The 24226-nt window shown below is 47.1% G+C and overlaps 1 protein-coding gene across 2 annotated transcripts in view; it reads right to left on the reverse strand.

Annotated features, from left to right (window-relative positions):
• Positions 1-21944, reverse strand: part of DNMT3B (DNA methyltransferase 3 beta) — a 58424-nt gene extending 36480 nt beyond the window's left edge. The window contains exon 1 of one of the 2 annotated variants that reach the window (XM_083447355.1): positions 21554-21944. The gene's annotated coding sequence lies outside the window, so the exon portion shown is untranslated. The remainder of the gene's footprint in view (positions 1-21553) is intronic. The other variant, XM_083447356.1, reaches the window with a different exon arrangement.
• Between the last annotated feature and the right edge of the window lie 2282 nt (positions 21945-24226).

A 24226-nucleotide genomic window follows, 5' to 3' on the forward strand; every position in this document is an offset into this window, starting at 1 on the left:
GCCAAATCATGTGTGAAGTGCTGGTTGAGGAAGAGACTATCCCTGACCATGTGCAAAGCGCTTTTCTCCCAAGGGAGAAAACACAAAGCCCTGGATTGTGTGTCCCATGAAAAATGTTAAAGAATTAAAAAAAATGCTACCATGTTTAGAAAAGGAGCTGCCCTCTGTATCTCTGCATAATTTGCTGCTCAGATTTTATTCCTCCCGTCAGCCTCCCTTGCAGAGCAGATAATTCTGCCGCAATCTCTGCCTTTTGCTCCTGAGGCAAGCAGTGCCATTGAAGCACATGGATTCAGAGGAAGAAGAAGAAGAAGAAGAAGAAGAAGAAGAAGAAGAAGAAGAAGAAGAAGAAGAGGAAGAAGAAGAAGAGGAGGAGGAGGAGTTTGGATTTGATATCCCGCTTTATCACTACCCTAAGGAGGAAGCTGCAGGCAGGGTCTATGTGGTTCAGTTCAGACTATGATTATTAATTTCATTTCTATACCACTTTATCTTTTTAAGAACACCACCTCAAAGTGGTGTACCTACATTAAAATATCAAATAAAGCTATTCAGAATAAAAGACTGCAGAAGAAAGTCAAAAATAAAGCATACGTTCAAAGCAACATAATTAACAGGAAACCGAAATATTACCTTAAAGATTCCAAAATGAAACAGTTGCCTTAGCCCATGGGTAGGCAAACTAAGGCCCAGGGGCCGGATGCGGCCCAATCGCCTTCTAAATCTGGCCCGCGGACGGTCCAGGAATCAGTGTGTTTTTACATGAGCAGAATGTGCCCTTTTATTTAAAATGCATCTCTGGGGTATTTGTGGGTCATAGGAATTCATTCATATATTTTTCAAAATATAATCTGGCCCCCACGAGGTCTGAGGGTCAGTGGAACGGCCCCCTGCTGAAAAAGTTTGCTGACCCCTGCCTTAGCCCAATAGTTCAGGTGTAAATGACAGACACAAGGCAGCAGGCAGAGGGGTGGCCTGGCTTGCCCAACACCCAAATTGCCCCATTCACACATGCACGCACATCCCTCGAGTTCTTCGCTCAGCAGCTGCTAGGCAGACATGTGGACTGACTCCCCTGGAAAACACGGCTGTGCCTGGGACGCTCCATTTGCGCAGGCACCCACCTGACGCTGCAGCCTCAAGGGAGCGACAACACCTGTGTGCACCAACCTTTTGACTGGAAGGGGTGTGTAGCATTGTCCTCATTTTATCTTTTCGTGGAAATTGTATCCTACCCCACCCCATCCCCAAACCCTGGAACAGGTGCGGGCTCAGAGAGCAGTCCTGAAACTTGGCTGGCTCCATCAATGAATCACACGGGAAGAGGAACAAACAGATGTGGAGCGCTCTGGGGACAAAGAACACAGCCAGCTGCCTTCAGGATCAGGTCATCCAACTCCCGAGATGGGATCTATCTTTAAAGGTAAAGGTAAAGGGAACCCTGACCATTAGGTCCGGTCGTGGCCGACTCTGGGGTTGGGGCGCTCATCTCACTTTATTGGCCGAGGGAGCCGGCATACAGCTTCCAGGTCATATGGCCAGCATGACTAAGCCGCTTCTGGCGAACCAGAGCAGCACACGGAAACGCCATTTACCTTCCCGCCGATGTGGTACCTATTTATCTACTTGTGCTTTCGAACTGATAGGTTGGCAGGAGCAGGGACCGAGCAACGGAAGCTCACCCTGTCGCGGGGATTCGAACCGCCAACCTTCTGATCGGCAAGCCCTAGGCTCTGTGGTTTAACCCACGTCCCTTATAACTGTCTTTTTAAAAAAAAATAAAGTGGCAGGGGCCGGGGGCGGTGTGGGGAGAAACACATGGAGGGACTACAGCTCAGCTCCTGGCTTGAATAGTCAGTGATTTTATCAAAGAGCGATGGATCATGAAAGCTAGCTGTTATGGAGCTCGCTTCCACAGGGAGCAGTGAGGGCCACCAACTTTAAAATAAAAATAAATAATAATAAATTTATATTGATACCCCGCCCTTCCTGGTTCAAAAACTGGGCTCAGGGCGGCTAACAACAAATTTAAAACAATTGTAAAAGCAGCATAAAATACAGTATAAAAACATGAATAACAATAAAATTCAAAGTTCAGAAATCAATTTAGGGGAAATCCATCTAATAAGCATTAGATAATCCCCAGGGCTAGCTGGCTGAATTGGTCCTACTTGGGCCAGCGAGGAGGCCAGGGGAGAATTAGCTGTGGGATCCCAAAGCGGCTAATCTTCATATAAGCAGAGGGGGAGGGAAGAGAAGGGAAATAAAAGATCAGGCTGAATTCAAATTAAAGGCCAGGCGGAATAGCTCTGTCTTACAGGCCCTGCGGAAGGAAGTTAAATCCTGCAGGGCCCTGGTCTCATGGGACAGAGCATTCCACCAAGTCGGAGCCATCACTGAGAAGGCCCTGGCCCTGGTGGAGGATAGTCTGGCTTCCTTAGCGCCCGGGACCTCTACAGTATGGTTATTCATGGACCTTAAGGTCCTTAAGGTCCTCTGCGGGGCAGACTAGGAGAGGCGGTCCCGAAGATACGAGGATTGGACAAATTGGACAAATTCACAGAAGAGAGGCAGAGAGGTTTATTTATTTCGCCTCGCCAGGATATTTCTGCTCTGGTTCCACCATGGGAAGCAGCAGTGCTTGTGAATCTCAGTTGCTGGAAACCACAGGAGGCGGAAAGTCTCTGTTGAGCTCATAATGAAAATAATAAAATAATAAAATTTTATTTATATCCCACCCTCCCCAGCCGAAGCTTGCTTGTGGGCTTCCCATTGGGAGCATCCAGTCAACTAGTGTGAGAACAGGATGCTGGCCAAATGGACCACTGGCCTGATTCAGCAGGCTGCTCTTATGGTCTTAGGTTTTGGGGGGAGGGAGCAGCTGCCCCCACCAGAAACCTGGGCTGCTGCCTCTTTCTTAACCCGCCTCCTTTCTCCAGAGTTAATCCCAGCCTTTTGTGCTTGCAGAGCTGCCCCCTCTTGCTCCTTTCAAAGGGATGCAGAAATAATTGGTTGCCATTTAGCAAGTTCTGGCTGAATTTTGTTTAATTGGGGCCCCAACGGAGGAACAAGGGAGGTGCAAGTCGAAGGGAGAGGGTGCAGGTGTTGGAGGAGGAAGACAGTTGCCCAAGCCTTGCCACCCACCTCCCACCCACCTCTCTGCATGGCAGGCATAAGTGCCGGGGACCATATCTTGGGAGAGGGGGCTTCCACAATGCCCGGGACACCCAAAAACTTCCAACCAGTGTTAAGAAACTGAGATATGAAAACCAGGAGCTAAAGGGCACCTTTAGAATTGATGCTCTTGAATTATGGTGCTGGAGGAGACTCTTGAGAGTCCCATGGACTGCAAGAAGACCAAACCTCTCCATTCTAAAGGAAATCAGCCCTGAGTGCTCACTGGAAGGACAGATCCTGAAGCTGAGGCTCCAAGACTTTGGCCACCTCATGAGAAGAGAAGACTCCCTGGAAAAGACCCTGATGCTGGGAAAGATGGAGGGCACAAGGAGAAGGGGACGACAGAGGACGAGATGGTGGGACAGTGTTCTTGAAGCAACGAAGATGAATCTGACCAAACTGCGGGAGGCAGTGGAAGACAGGAGTGCCTGGCGTGCTCTGGTCCAGGGGTCACGAAGAGTCGGACAGGACTAAACGACTAAACAACAACAAAGGGCACCTTAAACCGAGGTTATGGGCACAACAACGGAATGTCTAGGTGCACTTTTTTTATAGCAAGAATACAAAGCTGGAAATGAATGAACTGCAGCTAAAATATTATGTTCCTTTTTCACATGGTCTAGTCCTTTCCCTGCCCACCCCCCTAATATTCCAAAGAGGCCCCAGTCTTCAGAGAGTAGGTGGGAGTGGGGAGGCAAAAAAAGCCATTGCTCAAGACAAGAGGCTGGGGAGGAATCCACCCCACGCGCCCCCAGGTCATTTTTTGCCCATGCAGCAATTCTGCATTTGTTCGGTTGTGGAGCTTGCAGAGGCTAGGCTCAAGGTCTGTCTGAGGAAGAAAGGCCTCACCGCAGGAAGGGGCCAGCAGCCCACATTCCTCTCCAAATATCTACCTTTTGGTAGAGCTGGAGAGCACTGCCCGCTCCTGGGATGTAGCGGTGCATGGCGCATGGGGCTCAACAGTACCGACAGCGGGAACCACAGTCCAGCAGGAAAATGGGTGCACGGATCACTTCTAGAAGTAGTTCGGTACAGTGGCGTAGCGTGGGTTGTCAGCACCCGGGGCAAGGCAAGTAATTTGCGCCCCCCCCCCGCTGCACTGTCCCTCCCCCAGATAGTCCCTCGCTCTCTCTCCGCACCGCACGCCTGGCACCCTCCCCTCCACAGTGGGCGGCGACCCGGCAGCTCGGATCGGATTCGCACAGCCAGCACTGCAGTGAGAGAGAGTGAGTGAGCCAGGTAGGGGCACAGAGCTGCGAGTGCGAGCGCGCCCCCCCCAGATGTTGCGCCCGGTGCGGCCGGCCCCCCCTGCACCCCCACGCTACGCCACTGGTTCGGTATTTTAAATGCCTGTAACGCACCGTATTTTTTGCTCTATAAGACTCACTTTTTCCCTCCTAAAAAGTAAGGGGAAATGTGCGTGCGTCTTATGGAGCGAATGCAGGCTGCGCAGCTATCCCAGAAGCCAGAACAGCAAGAGGGATTGCTGCTTTCACTGCGCAGCGATCCCTCTTGCTGTTCTGGCTTCTGAGATTCAGAACATTTTTTTTCTTGTTTTCCTCCTCCAAAAACTAAGTGCGTCTTGTGGTCTGGTGCGTCTTACAGAGCGAAAAATACGGTATTTAGAAAATCCACTAGCATTCTCCATGTGGGTTATAAAATCATGTCAGTGGTTCCCTAAAATGAACCACTTTCTGCTACTGAATGGTGTTTTCTGCAAACCCTCGGTTTGCGACCACTTTCAGAATAATTGAAAATGTTAAAATGGTGGGGATTTTTGGTGCACAAACAAAATCTGGTTGAGCTGTTGCTTGAAAAATCGATAATACATCTACATGTTTGTTTGTTTTTTCAAAAAATGAAAGTAACTTGATTTATTAGAAACTGGCATTCCAAGTAAAAAGTGGCCAGTTTCACGCAGACTAACAGTGCTTATGGGGGACTTCCGGAGGCGGCGCGAAACCGTGATGGCGGACCTCTTCGAGCTCTGAAGAGGGGCACCGCAGAAAAGGGTTGTTTCGCTACGGCGCAGCGGCAACCCATCAAGAAAAACCACGGACAGAGAGAGTCCGTGGCCGTGGGACTCGGCGGGCACCTGGAGCGACCCCAAATTCGCGGAAGGGACCCCGTAAGGGGCTCCGGAGTGAAGGAGGGGGAGCGGTGCTGTGAGTTCATCGCTCTTTCTGCGGAGGCGAAGCCGCGCGGCTGTCACGGATGAGCGCTGACCTTTCTTCCAAAAAATACTACTCTGAAACAGCAAACCCGTGAGTAAGGACTTAAGATTTGTTACAATAACTTGAAGAAATTTGGCTGAAACCGGGAGACGAGAAAGAGGAAGTCCGTCTTCCGGCACTGCTTATAAGATCAAAGCAGACTGTTTAAAGAGCGGAAAGCGCTGTGAACAGGGAAGCTTTAAGGCTTTAAAGTGGGACTTTCGTGCACACTTGAAATTCTATTCTTAAAGGAAGAAAAAATACAGTTTAAATTGGACTTGGAGCGGTCCCCCATGGGGCGAGGGAAGACTCTAACCCCAAATCTTCGGGTGGCCGGGTGAAGTTGCTTGACTGCGGAACTGTTACAAACTTCCAGATACTTTTGTAACTGAAGTGCAACTTTTGGGCTTACTTAGTTTGAGTGGATACAATTGCAGGCACCTTGTTGGAACATTGTTAAACGTTTTAAAGTGCTCTGCAGGACTTTTTTCTTAGTGTTTTGGAACTAACTTGCTTTTAAAATTGTTTTTGAAAAAGGAAACTTTAATGGCGGAAAAGTTACCTTCTTCTTACTAACTTTTGGTGGCACTCCCCCTAGAGGACATTGGATAACAAAGGCCTGGGAAAAGTTTTTTTGCTTACTTTCTTTCTCCAGACTGTTTATAAATTTGGACTTGTCTTTCCCATGGGATTACAACATCTGACCTTGAACATTGACTGATGAGTGGTACAGGAAAGACAAGAGCAGCCAAAGCTAAGGAAGCTAAGGAAAAAGAAAAAGCAAAAAAGCAGGCACAGCTTTTGCAAACAACTTTAACTCAGGGACGTAGACTATCAGTGCCTGCTGTGCTTGCAACACAAAAAGTAGAAAGTGAAAAGCCTGAAAAATCTGAAGAGGAAGATATGGCATCAGGAGGAGCAGAGGCAGCACTGAAACAAGTTTTGGAACAATTGTCAACATTAAATCAAAAAATTGATAACCAATCAACAAAAATTGACCAAGCTACATCCTCGATCCAGAAATTGACAGATCAGGTTTCCCAACACACCCAAGCAATTGAAAAATTGCAAGGAGCAACGGAAGAGAACCGAAAATTGGCAGGGGAAGCCGTTGAAATTGCAACATCAGCTAAAAAAGAGGTTGAGGAAGTTAAAGCAGAAGTCAAGCCTCTGCATAAACAGATAGGGGACCAACAAACCTATCTCTCTTTGGTGGAACTGAAAAACCGGGAGACTAATCTTAGGCTTAGGGCGGTCCCAGAAATCGAACAAGAAGATTTGATTGGATTTTTGACAACAGAATTTTCAAAGTTCTGGGGCTTAAAAGAAGAAAGTGATTTTAAAATAGTATCGGCTTTTCGACTGGGAAGATTGGTAAGAAAAGATAGATCTAGAGACTGTCTAATAGCTTTGAGATCAAGAGAGGAGAGAGACAAAATATTAGGCCTACACTTCAAAAACTCAATTGAGATACAAGAGAAAAGGGTGGAAATCTACCGAGATATTCCTAAACAGCTATTGGATCTGAGAGCCACCTATTCAGAATTGGCTAAGTTGTTGAGACTTAACTCAATCCCTTATAGGTGGGAGTTCCCACAAGGACTATCATTTACTTACAAACAGAAGAAGGTTAAAATAAGATTACCAGAGGATCTACAAAAGTTCCAGCACGACCACGGAGAAGATCTCCAAAAAGAAGCAGCAGCCCTTTGGCCTATACTTAAACCAGGACCCACTCTGCCAGCAGGCGGAGGGACGCCTAAACCCTCGGAATTAGAGGAAAAAGAAGATACACCGCTCTAGGTGTAACAGAATAGTTCAGGATGTCTCTGCAGCTACTCAGTTGGAATATAAATGGCGGAAATTCCCCGGAGAAAAGAAGGAAACTGTTTCATATATTGAAGAAAGAACAATTGGATATTATTTGTTTACAAGAAACCCATGTGACCAGGCTCCACAGGAAAGTTTTGGTCAACAAAAGACTAGGCCAAGAGTTTATTTCCTCAGACAAGGTAAAGAAAAGAGGAGTGGTGATTTATGCTAAGGAGAGCCTGATACCTAAATTTTTATTCAAAGATGAATATGGAAGAATTCTGGCAATTGAAATCCAGACCCAAGGAGAAAAAATATTGATACTAGGAATTTATGCTCCAAACGACGGGAAATCAGAATTTTTCAAGAAGCTGCATGAGACGCTGCTGGACTATCTGGACTATGCTAACATCATAATGATGGGAGACATGAATGGAGTGGTGTCTACACATATGGATAAGTCTTATAACCAAAATCTAACATCAGACGGCAGACTGCCTAAAACTTTTTTTGAAATGACTGACAATCTGGATTTGATTGATATATGGAGGACAAAGAACCCCCTAGGTAAAGAAGGAACTTTCTTCTCTGAGGCCCACCTGTCCTGGTCAAGGATCGACCAAATCTGGACCTCCAGGGGGCTGGCACCCAAGACTAAAAAGGTGGAAATCTGCCCAAAAACATGCTCCGACCACAACGCTCTGAAATTAGATCTCAGACTTACTCAAACCGGTTCCTTCAGATGGAGAATGAATGACACTCTTTTAAGAGATCAAGAGATTGTGAAAAAGGCCCAAAAAACATTAAAGGACTATTTTGAGATAAATTTGAATACTACAGTAGAAAAAAGAACGATCTGGGACGCAAGCAAAGCTGTCATGAGGGGGTTTCTGATACAACAGAATACAATTAAGAAGAAGCTCTGGAATGGAAAGAAAGATAAAATACTGGAGAAAATACATCAAGGAGAGAAAAAATTGAGAACTAAACCAAAGTCAAAGGATCTGTTGAGAGAAATTAAATTCCATCAAGCAGAATATTCAAAATTGATTAATCAGGAGATTGAATGGAAAATAAAACAGATGAAGCAAAGATCCTTTGAATCAGCAAATAAATGTGGAAAGCTGCTAGCTTGGCAGCTGAAAAAAAGACAAAAGTTGAATACAGTTACAAATCTAGAGATTGAAGGAAGAACGGTGCAGAAACCAGAGGAAATTAGGAAGTGCTTCCACAGATATTTTAAAGAACTTTATGTACAGGGGCCTCAGAAAGAATCAGAGATAGATCATTTTTTAAAGACAAATGGACTATCAAAAATAACTCAAGATAAAAGATCAATCTTGAACTCTACAATAACCACCCAGGAAATTGAAAGTGCCATTCAGAACATGCAACTAGGCAAATCTCCAGGCCCGGATGGGCTTACCTCCAAATACTACAAGACTTTGAAAGACTATTTAACACAACCCTTGTTGGAGGTATGCAACCAGATCATGGATGGGAAGAGGGCACCAGAAACGTGGAAAGAAGCGTTCATCACATTGATACCTAAGATAGAATCTGAAAAGACTCAACTCAAGAACTACCGCCCCATCTCACTCCTGAATGTGGATTACAAAATATTTGCAGACATTTTGGCAAGTAGACTTAAAAAAGTTTTAATTGAAGTAATTCACAAAGACCAAGCAGGCTTTCTCCCTGGTAGACATTTATATGAGAATACCAGAAACATCATCGATATTTTGGAACTTTTACAAACTAACAGGAACACAAGGGCGGTGTTAATTTTTGTTGATGCGGAGAAAGCATTTGACAATATATCTTGGATGTTCATGAAGAAAAACTTGGAAGGGATGGGAGTGGGGCGGGGGTTTGAAAATGGGTTACGAGCAATTTATTCAGAGCAAAAGGCCAAATTAATAGTGAACAATGTGGTGACGGAGGAGTTCAAAATTGAAAAAGGGACACGACAAGGGTGCCCTCTATCCCCTCTTTTATTCATTTCAGTCCTGGAGGTGCTATTGAACATGATAAGGGAGGACCGGCTGGTACAAGGGATAGAGGTCGGAGTGAAACAATATAAACTTAAAGCTTTTGCAGATGACCTAGTTTTGACATTGCAGGAGCCAGAATCCAGTACAAAAAGAGTTCTTGAACTTATATCTGAGTTTGGTCAGGTGGCGGGGTTTAAGTTGAACAAACAAAAAACCAAGGTTTTGACCAAGAATTTGACACTTACAGAAACAGAGGGGTTTCAGAGAGAAACAGAATTAAATGTGGTAAAGAAAGTGAAATACCTAGGGATCTATTTGTCTTCCAAAAATTTGAATTTATTTAAGGACAATTATGAAAAATGCTGGTTGGAAGTAAAGAAGGATTTAGAAATTTGGTCAAGATTGAAACTTTCCTTGTTGGGAAGGATTGCAGCAATTAAAATGAATGTATTGCCGAAAATGTTATTCTTGTTTCAAACCCTACAGATCGTGGACAGAGAGGAATGTTTTGGAAAATGGCAGAAGGATATATCTAAGTTTGTCTGGCAGGGCAAAAAGCCCCGAATAAAGTATAAAATATTAACTGATTCAAAAGAAAGAGGGGGGTTTGCCCTGCCGGATTTGAGGTTGTACTATGAAGCTGCAGCCTTCTGCTGGCTGAAAGATTGGTTTTTGCTAGAAAACACCGACGTCCTAGATCTGGAAGGTTTTGATAATGCATTTGGTTGGCATGCATATCTATGGTATGACAAGGTTAAAGTTCACAAATTGTTTAAAAGCCATATTGTCAGAAAAGCGATTTTTGCAGTCTGGATGAAATATAAAGACTTATTAGAGAGTAAAACACCGAGGTGGCTATCACCGGTGGAGGCCAAAGCTCGAAAAAGACCCAATATGGAGGCCTATTGGCCGAAATATTGGGAATTAATTGAAAAAATTGGAGACGGTTGGAAGTTGCAGAGCCAGGACAAATTAAAAAACAAGGTGCGAGATTGGTTACATTATGCTCAAATTCAAGAGGTTTTTAAAATGGATAAAAAGGTTGGTTTCCAGGAGGGGAAATCGAAACTAGAGACAGAATTGTTAGAACCAAAGACCAAGATTTTATCTAGAATGTATAACTTGCTGCTTATGTGGAACACACAGGATGAGACAGTTAAATCTGCTATGATAAAATGGGCACAGGATGTTGGACATAATATTATGTTTGAAGACTGGGAAAGGTTATGGAACACCGGAATGAAATTCACGGCATCTAGTGCCTTGAAGGAAAACATTATGAAAATGATATACCGGTGGTACATGACCCCAGTCAGGCTAGCCAAGATGCATCACCTGTCTGACAACAAATGTTGGAAGTGTAAGGAAGCAGAGGGGACTTTCTTCCATCTCTGGTGGACCTGCCCAAAAGTGAAGGCCTTCTGGGAAATGATTTATAATGAATTGAAAAAGGTATTTAGGTATACCTTTCCTAAGAAACCAGAGGCCTTCCTGTTGGGCATGGTGGACCAGAAAATGTCAAAGAAAGATAGAACTTTGTTTATGTACGCTAGCACAGCAGCAAGAATACTCATTGCAAAGAGTTGGAAGACACAAGATTTGCCCACGCTGGAGGACTGGCAGACGCAGTTGATGGACTATATGGAGATAGCTGAACTGACCGGCAGAATCCGAGATTTGGATAAAGAAACAATTGAGGAGGACTGGGGAAAATTTAAAGATTATCTGAAAAAATATTATAAGCTGTATGAATCCTAAGAAAGTGCATGATTAGGAAACGTTAAGCTTCTGCGAATATGATTAAGTAAATGGTAAAATTAGTGACAAAAGAGAAAAGGAGACAATTTAAATTGAATATGTTATGTTTATTTTAAAGGTATTGAAATTGAGATATAATATATTGTATTTGGATACATAACATTCGAAAGTTACAACAAGGTATGAAATAAGGTAACAAAATGCTGACATTGTTAATGCAAAGAACGCAGAATCGGAAGGGGTGGGGAAGTCCAAGTTTTATTTTGTTTTTGTTGTTAAAAAAGAGAAAATTTGTTTCTTGTAACTACTTTATTTGTTTATAAACCTATAAAATTATGGAAAGAAACGCAATAAAAAAATTTATAAAAAAATAAAAAAAAAAATAACAGTGCTTATGGGAAAGACAAAGGATGCGGCTCTGTGGTGAGAACTCTTTCTTTGCAGGCAACAAGATCCCAGATCCAATCCCTGGCTTCTCAAGGTAGAGCTAGGAGAGATTTCCATATGATCCCCCAGGTTAAAGTGCAGCTAATCTGCGCAGACCAGGAACAGGCAAGGCTTGCGGGATCTACTTTGATTTTTACTAGGATCCACCAACCAGAGCCTGTTGCAAAAGACAGACATTTAGAATTAAAGAAAATTCTAAAATCCGGGAATTTACTTTGAGCACCAGATCTGAATGGAGTTCACAGTGCTCCCACCCAAAAATATATTCCTAATATGTCCCCCCACCCCGAAAACAGCCAGCAGAAGAAAACGATCTGTCAAGGGGGCAGAAATCAGCACAATCCCAGCTTTGGCCTTAATGTCTGAATTAATTTGGTGGGTTCACTTCATCCCCAAACATCACACACACAATATCCATCACCACCAGCAGTTGAACCCAAGCCAACCTCTCCTCCCTTGCCATGGATTATAGGCAGAGACCTTCTCTGGAAACAAGGCCAGGCACTTTTAAAAAAAAAACAACCCTCAGCAGCTACAGTCTCATTAAATTGTGCAAATCAGCAACAATTATGCACCTCTTAATTTGCATGCTTTGTTATGGAACCAAATTAACTAGGCTTTGCAACAGAATTTAGACTCTTTTGACAAAGAGGTGGGGAGGAGGGCAAGCGGGAGTCGGCAGAGGAAAAGAGTCAGGCCAGAGACTGCACAAAGGAGTGACATGGAGGTTGTGGAAAGGAAAAGGGGAGAGAAACTCAGGAACGCATGTTCTGCTCAGCTGGCCACGACCGCAAAGGAGGTCCTCCTTGATCAGGGGTCAGCATGGGCCAAATCACTCCCACGGAGATCGTCCGTAGGCCAGACTGGCGCAGTGTGATGCCAGAAATCGCGCCTGCACATGTCCACGGTGCCAGAAATTGCTTCTGCGCATGCCCAGGTGCAAAAAAATCACATCTGTGCATGTTTGCAATGCCGGAAATCACTTCTGCACATGCCCGGATGCCAAAAATCACGCCTGCGCAGAAGCATTTTTCAGCGTCTAGACATGCGCAATGCAATTTCCAGGATCTGCGCATGCGCAGACGTGATTTCCTGCACCGCTCGGAGAGTCCCCGTGCCGCTCTGCGCTGGGGGACTCGCTGAGCAGGCGGCTCAGTTTGGGGGCGGCTCGTGAGCCAGTAAAACAGTCTTTGTGGGCCGCACCCGGCCCATGGGCCGCACGTTGCTGACCCCTGTCCTTGATGCTGAGAGCATTTATGTAGGCAGGCCACAAGTCTTTGCCCTCCTTTCAGAGGATCTCCACTCTGCAACTGCTGCTCCTCCTAGAATACGTCTGTTTATTTGTTTACAAAAGCATTTCTCTACCGCCAGCTCGTTTATTGCTACTGCCATAAAACATAAAACGACTGGTTTAAACAGCTGTATAAGCCCAGTGGCATATAAAGATCTTTCAAGAAACCTTTGGAAGGCAGAGGTGAAGAGGACTCTGCTGAATCTCTGCCAGGAGAGTGTCGCTGGTTGCCCACAGGGGCATCTGGTGGGCCAATGTGAGAACAGGAAGCAGACATGAAATACCTGACTCAGGTATGTCAGAGCTGGGCATCTTTAAGGTCCCAAGTTGGTTGGGGCTTTATAGATTAACACAGGTGCCTTAAGAAGATAAGAGGACCCTGCTGGTTCAAGCAATGACTCACCTTGCCCATCATCTTGTTCTCAGTGGCCAACCAGATGGGCCTTTGGGCCTGATCCACACATGGTTCTTATGTTATCATTCTGTTTCCACAGGGGTCAATGAGATGCTGAAATGATGCTCATTGCAACTGAGGAGCAGAAGTACTTAAACTCCCCATTTGTGGAATGCTCTCCCCAGGGAAGTTTGCCTGGCACCATTCCTTATATATTTTTAGGTGCCAGACAAAAATGTTCCTCTTGAACCAGGCCTTTGGCTGAATAATATTCTACAGCCTTCTAATATGTGCCTGTGGGAAGGGGGGGTATTATTGTTTTGCCAGTTTTGTTTTAGTTATTTCCTCGTGTTTTTATCTTGTATTTTATTCTATGAATCGCCCTGAGATCTTATGATGAAGGTCCAAAATGTACAACTTATTATCTAAACGGGAAACGGAAGATGAACTGGTAAAATCAGCGATGATTCACTGGGCAAGAGATATAGGTCATAATATAAGAGTTGTTTGCATGGGAGAAATTATGGAGAAAGGATTTGAAATTTACAGCATGTTACACACTAAGGTAGAATCACATGGAAATGATTTATAGGTGGTATAAGTAAATTAGCAAAGACGTACAAATCTGAAGCAGATATCTGTCGGAAATGTAAATAAAAAGAAGGTACTTTTCATCATATGTGGTGGACATGCAAAAAGGTTAAGACTTACTGGGAGATGATATATAATGAACTGGAAAAAATGCTTTAAAAATCATTTGTTAAATGCCCAGAATCCTTTCTTCTAGGTCTAACAGATGAAAGTGTATTGAAAGAACAGAAATCCCTCTTTATGTATGCAACTACAACAGCTTGAATGGCATATTCCCAGGTGGAAAGAGGGTATAATATCAACAAAGGAAGAATGGCAGACGAAACTGATAGAATATGTAGAAATGGCAAGAATGACAAATAGAATAAGAGATCAAGATGGAAAACTATTTAAAGAAGATAGAAAATGTTTTGTAGATTATTTGGAAAATTAAAGGTAAAGGGACCCCTGACCATAAGGTCCAGTCATGGCCGACTCTGGGGTTGCGGCGCTCATCTCGCTTTACTGGCCGAGGGAGCCGGATTACAGCTTCTGGGTCATGTGGCCAGCATGACTAAGCTGCTTCTGGCGAACCAGAGCAGCGCATGAAAACGCCATTTACATTCCCACCAGAGTGGTACCTATTTATCTACTTGCACTTTGACGTGCTTTTGAACTGCTAGGTTGGCAGGAGCTGGGACCAAGCAACGGGAGCTCACCCCGTCGCGGGGATTCGAACTGCCGACCTTCTGATAAGCAAGCCCTAGGCTCTGTGGTTTAACCCACAGCGCCACCCGCGTCCCTTCTGGAAAATTACTGTAAGCATATTAAAAAGTTAACCGTAATAGGGAGATATAGAAAATGAGACAATGAAAAGATAGGGATTAATTAGAATATGTAGTAGAAAAGAAAAAAATGAAGTGAACCATGGAAAGGGCCGGGGAAAGTTGAAATTAAATGTGTATTTGGATCATTATTCATTGTCCTTATTGTAAAATGAAAATGACAGATGACTATTAAAAAAGAGATCTTATGATGAAGGGTGAAGAAGAAGAAGAATTGTATCCCACTCTTAGATCAAACGATGGCTTGAAACTTAGCCGTCTCCATTGAAAAGCATTGTGCTTTGAGGTGTCTTCCGGAGACTTAAACATTCCAACTGTGGCAAAGCAGGACAGTTCAATCAAAAATTTGGGTCATCGCAGTGGCCAAACAACCTGTGGAACTCACTGCTGGAAGAAGCAGCAATGGTGTCAAACTCCAATATCAGCATCCTCAAAATATCTTTGCAAAAGGTTTGGAATAATTTATGAAGGATCTTGGGTGAATTCGGTGGATATCAACTACCTATTTGTGTTCACCTTAGTGCAGCCCCCAGGGAAGCGAAACTTCTCCCCCCCCCAGCCCCCATCAGTGGAAAGAGTTGGGGAGAGTCTGGCCTCCTCCTTTCTTCCTACCCCTCCCTCAATTATACTATTCATATTAAGTGACCTGGGGATAACCAGGAGTGGAATTATGTGTGGAAGGACATTGAGCACTATTACAAAATCCCTGGGGAAAAAATTCCTGAGTTTAGGATCTTTTCCATCAATCTCTGGGTGACAGATCTTGGGATTCTACCAGATCCAGAAACCTGATTCTTCTTACGCATTTAATTCACATGTTGATCTTTTTTATATACACAGATTATTCAGGTCCCCAGTCACCGCAAGGATGAGCATATATTACACTGTGCTTTCCTGCAAGATGCATTTGATGGTGGGAAATAAACTTATGAGCAGTGTCTAATTTGTTTTTACAAGGAAATGGCGGACAAAAGCATTCTTGTCGCAGATCCTTCACCATCACAAAAATAATTTGGATGTGAGCTCTCCTGTGGTCACTCACTTTTAATTGCATCCCAGGTTTGTTTGTTCCACTGTATAATTTTGTCTAATTGGTTTTATTGCTGTGGTTCTTAGCTCCCTTCAGGATTTGGAGGGACAGCATTCATATTTTTCAAACAATGTGTGCTGTCTGGAGTGTTCAAAGCATAGCACATGCATTATCCATAATCAATTATCTTCACAACAGCCCTGCAGTATTTTTTGCATCTTCAGATTGCAGTGGGAGTGGCTGGGACATGATATAATGCACAACCCTCCTAATCCAAGCAGAGACCCTTAGCCACTGTGATTTGGCAGCACTGACACCCAGCTTGGCTGAGACTCCACCGTAGTGATGAAGGAACTCCCCACATGCTCAGAAGCACTGCTGTTTGAATCACTGCCAGAGACTTGGAGCTTGAACCAGGCTCTGGGCCCGAGCTCTACATTACGTGACCATTCCCACAGTGCACAAATGCAAAGTGAAAATTAGTCCTTGCGTCTAAACTCCCTGCTTCAATGTTGCCTAGCCCTCTAGCCCCCAAGACTAAGCAATTTTGCCTCTCCTAGACCTCTCCCCCTATCTCCGTCCCTCTCTCTTTCTCTGACACGCAACTTCCCAGAGCCTCACCTCTCGCCACTCTAACAGAGGATGTGGCTCCATTCCTATCCACCTTCCCTCCTTCACCCTCTTTCTTTAATTACATCATTACCGGAAGGCCTCGAGCGCCAGGAAACTTCTGTTTTATAACTGAGCGTTTAGAGAACTCCCGTCGTCTCCTCTTCCTTCCCCTGACTCAGGAATGGCTCGCTGCCTCTAACCACCAGCTAATATCTGCTCAAGACACACATTCTGCTCCCAAAGAATGGGAGATGCTATCTAAGTCAAGCAGCTTAGACTCAGGTTGGCATAACCAGTCCTTTTATAAAAGGTACGCGTGGCGCTGTGGTCTAAACCACAGAGCCTAGGGCTTGCCGATCAGAAGGTTGGCGGTTCGAATCCCTGCGACAGGGTGAGCTCCCGTTGCTCGGGCCCTGCTCCTGCCAACCTAGCAGTTCGAAAGCACCTCAAAGTGCAAGTACAGTGGTACCTTGGGTTAAGAACTTAATTCGTTCTGGAGGTCCATTCTTAACCTGAAACTGTTGTTAACCTGAGGTACCACTTTAGCTAATGGGGCCTCCTGCCGCCGCCGCAAGATTTCTGTTCCCATCCTGAATCAAAGTTCTTGACCTGAGGTACTATTTCTGGGTTAAAGTAACAGTAAAGGGACCCTTGACCATTAGGTCCAGTTGTGGCCGGCTCTGGGGTTGTGGCGCTCATCTCGCTTTATTGGCCGAGGGAGCCGGCATACAGCTTCCGGGTCATGTGGCCAGCATGACTAAGCCGCTTCTGGCGAACCAGAGCAGCGCACAGAAACGCCATTTACCTTCCCGCTGGAGCAGTACCTATTTATCTACTTGCACTTTGACGTGCTTTCGAACTACTAGGTTGGCAGGAGCAGGGACCGAGCAACGGGAGCTCACCCTGTTGTCACGGGGATTCGAACCATCAACCTTCTGATCGGCAAGTCCTAGGCTCTGTGGTTTAACCCACAGCACCACCCGTGAGGAGTCTATAACCCGAAGCATCTGTAACCTGAGGTACCACTGTAGATAAATAGGTACCACTCCGGTGGGAAGGTAAATGGCGTTTCCGTGCGCTGCTCTGTTTCACCAGAAGTGCCTTAGTCATGCTGGCCACAGGACCCGGAAGCTGTACGCCGGCTCCCTCGGCCAGTAAAGCGAGATGAGCGCCGCAACCCCAGAGTCGTTCGCAACTGGACTTACCTGTCAGGGGTCCCTTTACCTTTAAGAGCAGCCTGCTGGATCAGGCCAATGGCCCATCCAGTCCAGCAACCTTTTCTCACAGTGGCTAACCATGCCTGGGGGAGCCCACAGGCAGGATTCGAACGCAAGAGCGGCCCTCTCCCCTGCAGCAGCTTCCAGCAACTGGTATTCAGAAGTATTGCTACTTCCGGCTGTTGATGCACAGAGAACATACACAGAACAACCACCCAGAGCCAGATTTTCAGGTAAAATGGGTGTTGAAAGCTTGCAGGGCCATTTGAAGGGCTATCTAGCCTCAAGACCAGTCCTGCCTGGCCCTTTGTAAGGAGAGGGCAATTGTCTTGGGCCTCCCGCATGGACAAGGCCACATCGGCCTGGACAAACAGTGCAAGGGGCTGAGAAGATAAGGAAGGGGGAGGTCTCAAATGCACACACGGCGGCACCCAGACTTCTCTGAGCGTTAGAAAGGTCCTGGTGGGCTTATAACCCAATTCAGACATGCATTTCCAGGGCCGATTGCAACCCTGGAGTTACAACACGGCGCATGAATTGCACATCTCTTTGTCCAAAGCGACACCCCCAGGTGGAGCTAGCCCTTGCAAGTGCCCACACACTCCTTTTCCAGATTTTGCAGCTACGGAGTTTAAAACACCACAACCCAGCGAGGAATCGCTGCGGCACAAGCAGGCTGCTTCACAACACCAAAAGCGGCATGCGTGAATGCGCCGCTGGCGGGCAAGGCTTTCATGCGTTCTCACATCACGTCAGGCGCCACCATTTCCCAGGTGCGGCTGTCAATCCCCCAGCATATAGAGGAGAGAAACATTCGCAGCAGCCTTGACCACCTGGCCTGCAAAGGTAAAGCCCAGCCCAGAGTGGCAAGCTCTCTTAAGCAAGATGGTAGCTGCTTGGACCAGCTGCTGCAACCTTGCCATGTTTGAGTCAGCGCCCCCCCCCTCCCCGGTTATTCCGCAACCGTTTGTCCTCTGGTCACAGAATAGCAGCAATGGAAAAGTCTCAGATGGATGGAGAGTTGTGTAAATAATGCCCAAAAGACAGGCAAAATATGTGGGTTGTAATATCCAGCTAAGTCAGTGGTTCCCAAGGCAGGCAGTCGTAAGATGGGGGCTGTGAGATTATCTGCGGGGGGGGGGGGGGGCGGTGCTAAAAGGCAAGAGGCAGGCACTGAAGGGGGGTAAGTGCTGGAGGTGTCGATCACTCTCAGACTTTTAAAAGCTGGAATCCGAGACCAGGGAGAAGAGTCGATGGAGGAAGATTGGAAAAAATTTAAAGTATATTTACAGAAATATTGCAAAATTAATGAAAGTTAGAAGAATATTGGAATGAAGTTCTATGGTTTTAGCACAAGTGTTATTAAGAATTATATGAATCTTAATTGTTAACGTGTTAAAGTGGAATATTTAAAGTTAAATTGTGTTAGGATAAACTATAGAACAAAAATTGAAGAAGAGGGAAAGGATTTGTTGAATTAGCAAATTTGAACTAGAATACAAAAAAGGGAGGTGCGAGGAAGTCGAGGAAATAAGCAAATGAAAGAAATTTGGGTGTGTGTTTAAATGTTTTTGTTTTCTTTATGTTGTATTGTTGTATTGTACTTTTTTATTGTAGATGTATTGTTTGTTGAATCTATGTATTGTTTTTCTTTATTGTCTTATTTTTCATAATTATAAAATATTTAATAAATATCATTTTTAAAAAATAAAAGCTGGTATCTCTGGATCAAGGTGATCTGTTTTGCTGAGTTAAATTAAACAGACTAGTTCTAATTGGAGTTGGAATAAATGTGCAATTAATGGTTTTGAATTTTATTGGGTTGCTATATTTCTGAGGTGGTGCAAATCACTATTTTGAATAATGCTTTTGGGGGGCGGGGGTCCCTGAGGATGAGCTTCTGCAACTAAGGGGGAGGTGGCCTGAGAAGGCTTGGGAGCCACTGAGCTAATTAGACCCAGCGGGTGGTATCTAGTCAAATAGTTCCACTGGCACAAACAAGCCACCTTAAAAATTTCTCCAAAGAGTTGCAGGGAAACCCATATTTAGGTGCATGGGGTTAAAGTAGATGACTAAAAGGTTCCCTAGTGGAATTGTTTAGCTGGATGCCATCCATTGAAATCAATGGGCTTGAGTCGCTCACAACCATTAACGTCAATAGGTCTACTCTGAGAAAGACTAGCATTGTACAGCAGATTTACCAATATGTGGGTGTAGGACGTAGCCACCCCGCTTCTGTGAATAAGAATGTGGTCAAAGGTTTCAAGAGTTAACAAATCCACATTTCGGTATTGTTGAGAATATCAGACAAAGAGTGATTATATTCTAACTCTCATCAATGTGTCCATTGCAGAAAAGTTAGTAAACAACCAGTGCAAGTATGATCTTCTGAGTTACACCCACCCACCTTCATTCTGAAATCTTCAGACACTTTCTGCACAGAAAATTTCCATAGACCTCGGTAAGATTCATCAGTAAATGGATGATTTAAAGAACTCTCAAAGGCGTGCATTCCACCTAGTTGTCTTCAAGGGGAGATGGGCCACATCGCAGCCATCTCAAATTGCAAACGTGGGCTTCTAACCGTTCTGTGAACTTTCCCCTTGCAGAGGATTGCCAGTGGCATGGCTTAAAAGCCGCCTTCGCCAACCTAGCGCCCTCCACCTGAACCACAAATCCCATCAGCTCCACAACCAACATGGTCACTTTATAGGGTTATATCTTGCTAACTCATTTTGAGACCCTTTTTTTCTGTGTGATGGAACCTGGCAAATATAAATAAATAAAAAACGTACATAAATAGGTAAACAACAGCTGGAGGTGCCAAGTTGGGGGAGGCTGGCATAAAATGTAAAAGCTGGGCACTCTGTAAATGTGCGATCCCATCATTTCACATGCTATATGAAGACACAGAAACACCCTTTTACCTAGAACAAAGAGGCTTATTATGTCACCTTAAAGATGTGCATCCGCCTTTGCCAACCTGGTGCCCCCAGATGTTCTGGACTACAACTTTAGTCCAAACATCTGGAAGGCACCAGGTTGGGTAAGGCTGTTGTACTGATTTGTTGCATGTGACAGAGGGGCCTTTTATCGGCTTCTGCCACAATGAGTCAGTTCCTCTTCTAACTTCCACTGGGTATCAAAGATGTTTAACTTCTGGAAAGGGTAAAAAGTCAGATAAATGGTCTCTGGAGAGCTCACTTGGTCCTCAACCGGGGCAGAACACCAACCCAGCCCCTACTTGGGTTTGGGGTGCTTCTTAATGGAGAGGAGAAGAAAAGATATGGGGCGGGGGGGGGGTTGCGTTTTGCAAAGCTCTTTGATGTTGTTTTGAACCAGCCACTTCCCACCTGGAAGCCCCGCCGGGGAATCCGCTTCGGGGGACAAAGGAAAGGGGCGGGAGGCTGAGCAGCCCAGCCCAGAGGGCAAAAACGCCAGGCCGGGGGGGGGGTCCCACGGTTCCCCCATTGAATGTAGAAGGGGGGTCAGTGCAGGCAATGCGTAGCCCACCCCAAAAGGACAGAAAGAGGGTCCTGCAGTGCGATCCTACAAAAAACGCCTAAGTTCCATGGGACTGAGTTGGAAAGGGGCGCAGCCTCGACGTCACGGCCGGGCTTTGGGCTACTCAAACCCCCGCCCCCCATCAGCAAAAGGAGAAAAGAGGGGACCCACCTCACTGGGCTGTTGTGAGAATGGGCTGTACCCCTGCGAGGGGATGGCATTTCCCCCACACACACACACCCGACGAGGCTACCGCCCTGCGCGCTTTTACTCTGGAGGGAGCTCCGGCGTGGAACGGCGCGCACCGCCAGGCTGCGCATCCCACCTTCCCCGGCGCGCGCGCTTCTTCCTCGTCCCGGGGGCTGCGCCGCCGTCGAGGCAGCCGAGCGTCGGCTGGGAAACTCCACGGGGAGCGAGGAAAGGGGCGAGGAAGCGGGGAGGGGGCGACCCACCGCGCTCCGGTGCCTCTCCAAAGCCACACACGCCCTCCTCCCAAACCCCCAGGCGAGCTCCCCAAGTGAATCGTGGTCGTCCCAGTGCCCGGCTTCCTCTTCCCTCCCCACGAGGACAAAGCCCCCGGGAGCTGTTCTCCCAGGGCCCCGATCCCGGGGTGCGCGATCCCGGGGAACCCCCTCCCTCGGGCTCCCCACCGGCCCGCCAGCACGGCGCCCGCGCCCGAGGGCGCTCACCTCGGCGCCCGCCTCCTCGTCCTTTCCGTCGGGGTCTCCGCGGTTCCTGCTGCCGCCGAGGCTGCTGTGCCCGCCCGCTGCCAGGCGTGCCTTTTCCCCCTTTTTTTCCCGGGTCTCGAATCGGAAACTGACAAGCCCCAGACGACGTTTACATGGGCGGGTTAACCCTCCCCGCGCTGCGCTCCGCGGCTCGCTGGCTCCCTTGCTGTCCCGTCGGGCGCCCCTCCTCCCTTCTTGGTTGTAGGGGGGGTGGGGGTTATCGGGGGAGGGGATCGGCGCCGAGCACGCCCCCTCCCCCCTCCCAACCCCCAGCCCAAAATCTCCCTAATCCTCTCCGGGCCAGTTGAAAGCGCAGGAGGCGGGTCTCCAGGTGAATGATTTTGCCAGGCCTGGGGGGAGGGGAGGGGAGGGAGGAGGAGGCACCGGGCGCCTTCCCCACCCCCAGGCCAGATTCTCCTCCCAGAGGCCCCCCCATCCCCCACCGCATGCTTCTCTCCGGATCCCTCGGCCTCCGGCAGGGCCCGGGTGGCCAAAAGCAAAAGTTTCCAGGGGGTGGGATGGGGGAAGGAGGCGGAGAAAATAGGTGAGGCTGGCGACGCGAAGGAAGGAGGGGAGCGAGGTGGCCTGGCCTGGCCTGGCCTGAGCGGGGGGTGGGGGGGGAAGGAGGGGGGGGGCCTCGTCGAGGAAGCGACCCCGAGTCCGCACAAGGCAGAACCAGGAAATGGACGGGGGTGCTGCTTCCTGGGGTGAATATTTTCCTGGGCAGGCTGGCTCTCTGGTAAACCCATTGCCTTGCAAAGTAGAAGGCACGTCTCCCCGCTGCTTCATTAGCAGCGCCTTTCAGTGATTCCAGAACATTTATGCAAGAGCATTTTGATTTTCTGCGCACAGCGACACTACCCCTATTTTTGTTGGTTTCTAGGAAGCATGTGCCACTTTGAGTGCATCCAGCCCCAAGGTCCCTGCCCCTAGGAGCTGACAATCTGACATTCGGTATCTGAAGAAGTGTGCAAGCACACGGAAGCTCATACCAATAACAAACTTAGTTGGTCTCTAAGGTGCTGCTGGAAGGAATTTTTTAATTTTGTTTCGACTACGGCAGACCAACATGGCTAAAGGTAAAGGTAAAGGTACCCCTGACCATTAGGTCCAGCCATAACCAACTCTGGGGTTGTGCACTCATCTCACTCTAATAATAAATAATAATAATAATAAATTTTATTTATATCCCGCCCTCCCCAGCCGAAGCCGGGCTCAGGGCGGCTAACAACAGTAAAACAGCACAAACAACACTTTAAAATCATTCATTATAAAATTAATTAATTCAAGCCACTGGCAACCATTGGGCCAGAGCTCTGCGAAGATTGCCAATGGAGGGAGTCAGGCTGTGCCCTGGCCAAAGGCCTGGTGGAACAGTTCTGTCTTGCAGGCCCTGCGGAAAGATGTTAAGTCCCGCAGGGCCCTGGTCTCTTGTGACAGAGTGTTCCACCAGATCGGAGCCACGGCCGAAAAAGCCCTGGCTCTAGTTGAGGCCAGCCTAACTTCTCTGTGGCCTGGGACCTTCAAGATGTTTTTATTTGAAGACCGTAAGTTTCTCTGTGGGGCATACCAGGAGAGGCGGTCCCGTAGGTACGAGGGTCCTAGGCCGTATAGGGCTTTAAAGGTTAAAACCAGCACCTTAAACCTGATCCTGTACTCCACCGGGAGCCAGTGCAGCTGGTATAGCACCGGGTGAATGTGATCTCGCAGCGAAGACCCCGTAAGGAGTCTCGCTGCAGCATTCTGCACCCGCTGGAGTTTCTGGGTCAGTCTCAAGGGCAGCCCCACGTAGAGCGAGTTACAATAATCCAGTCTGGAGGTGACCGTCGCGTGGATCACAGTGGCTAGGTCAGGGCGAGAGAGGTAAGGAGCCAACTGCTTAGCTTGGCGGAGATGGAAAAATGCCGCCTTTGTTGTAGCTGCAATCTGCGCCTCCATTGAAAGGGAGGTGTCGAAGATTACACCCAAACTCTTAACGGACGGTGCTGGCACTAATTGCACCCCCGCAAGAGATGGGAGTTGCCCCCTCAATCCCATATCGTCCCGTCCCAGCCACAGGACCTCTGTCTTCGAAGGATTTAACTTCAACCGGCTCCCACGTAGCCATCCAGCCACAGCTTCCAGACATCTGGTCAGTGTGTCTGGGGCCGAGTCAGGATGGCCATCCATCAACAGATAGAGTTGGGTGTCATCAGCATACTGATGGCAACCCAGCCCAAAACTCCGGACAAGCTGGGCAAGGGGGCGCATAAAGATGTTGAAAAGCATCGGGGAGAGTATCGCACCCTGAGGTACTCCACACACCAAGGAGTGGCGCGATGACAATTCCCCCCTAAGCGCCACCCTCTGTCCCCGACCAGAGAGAAACGAGCGCAGCCATTGAAGGCCGAGTAGCCAGCGTTTGTCCGCAGACAGCTTCCGGGTCATGTGGCCAGCATGACAAAGCTGCTTCTAGCGAACCAGAGCAGCACACGGAAATGCCCTTTACCTTCCCGCCGGAGCGGTACCTTTTTATCTACTTGCACTTTTAACGTGCTTTCGAACTGCTAGGTGGGCAGGAGCTGGGATTGAGCAACGGGAGCTCACCCCGTTGCGGGGATTCGAACCGCCGACCTTCTGATCGGCAAGTCCTAG

The sequence above is a fragment of the Podarcis tiliguerta genome (genome assembly GCF_965153285.1).
Source record: "Podarcis tiliguerta genome assembly, chromosome: 6".
Classification (NCBI taxonomy): domain Eukaryota; kingdom Metazoa; phylum Chordata; class Lepidosauria; order Squamata; family Lacertidae; genus Podarcis; species Podarcis tiliguerta.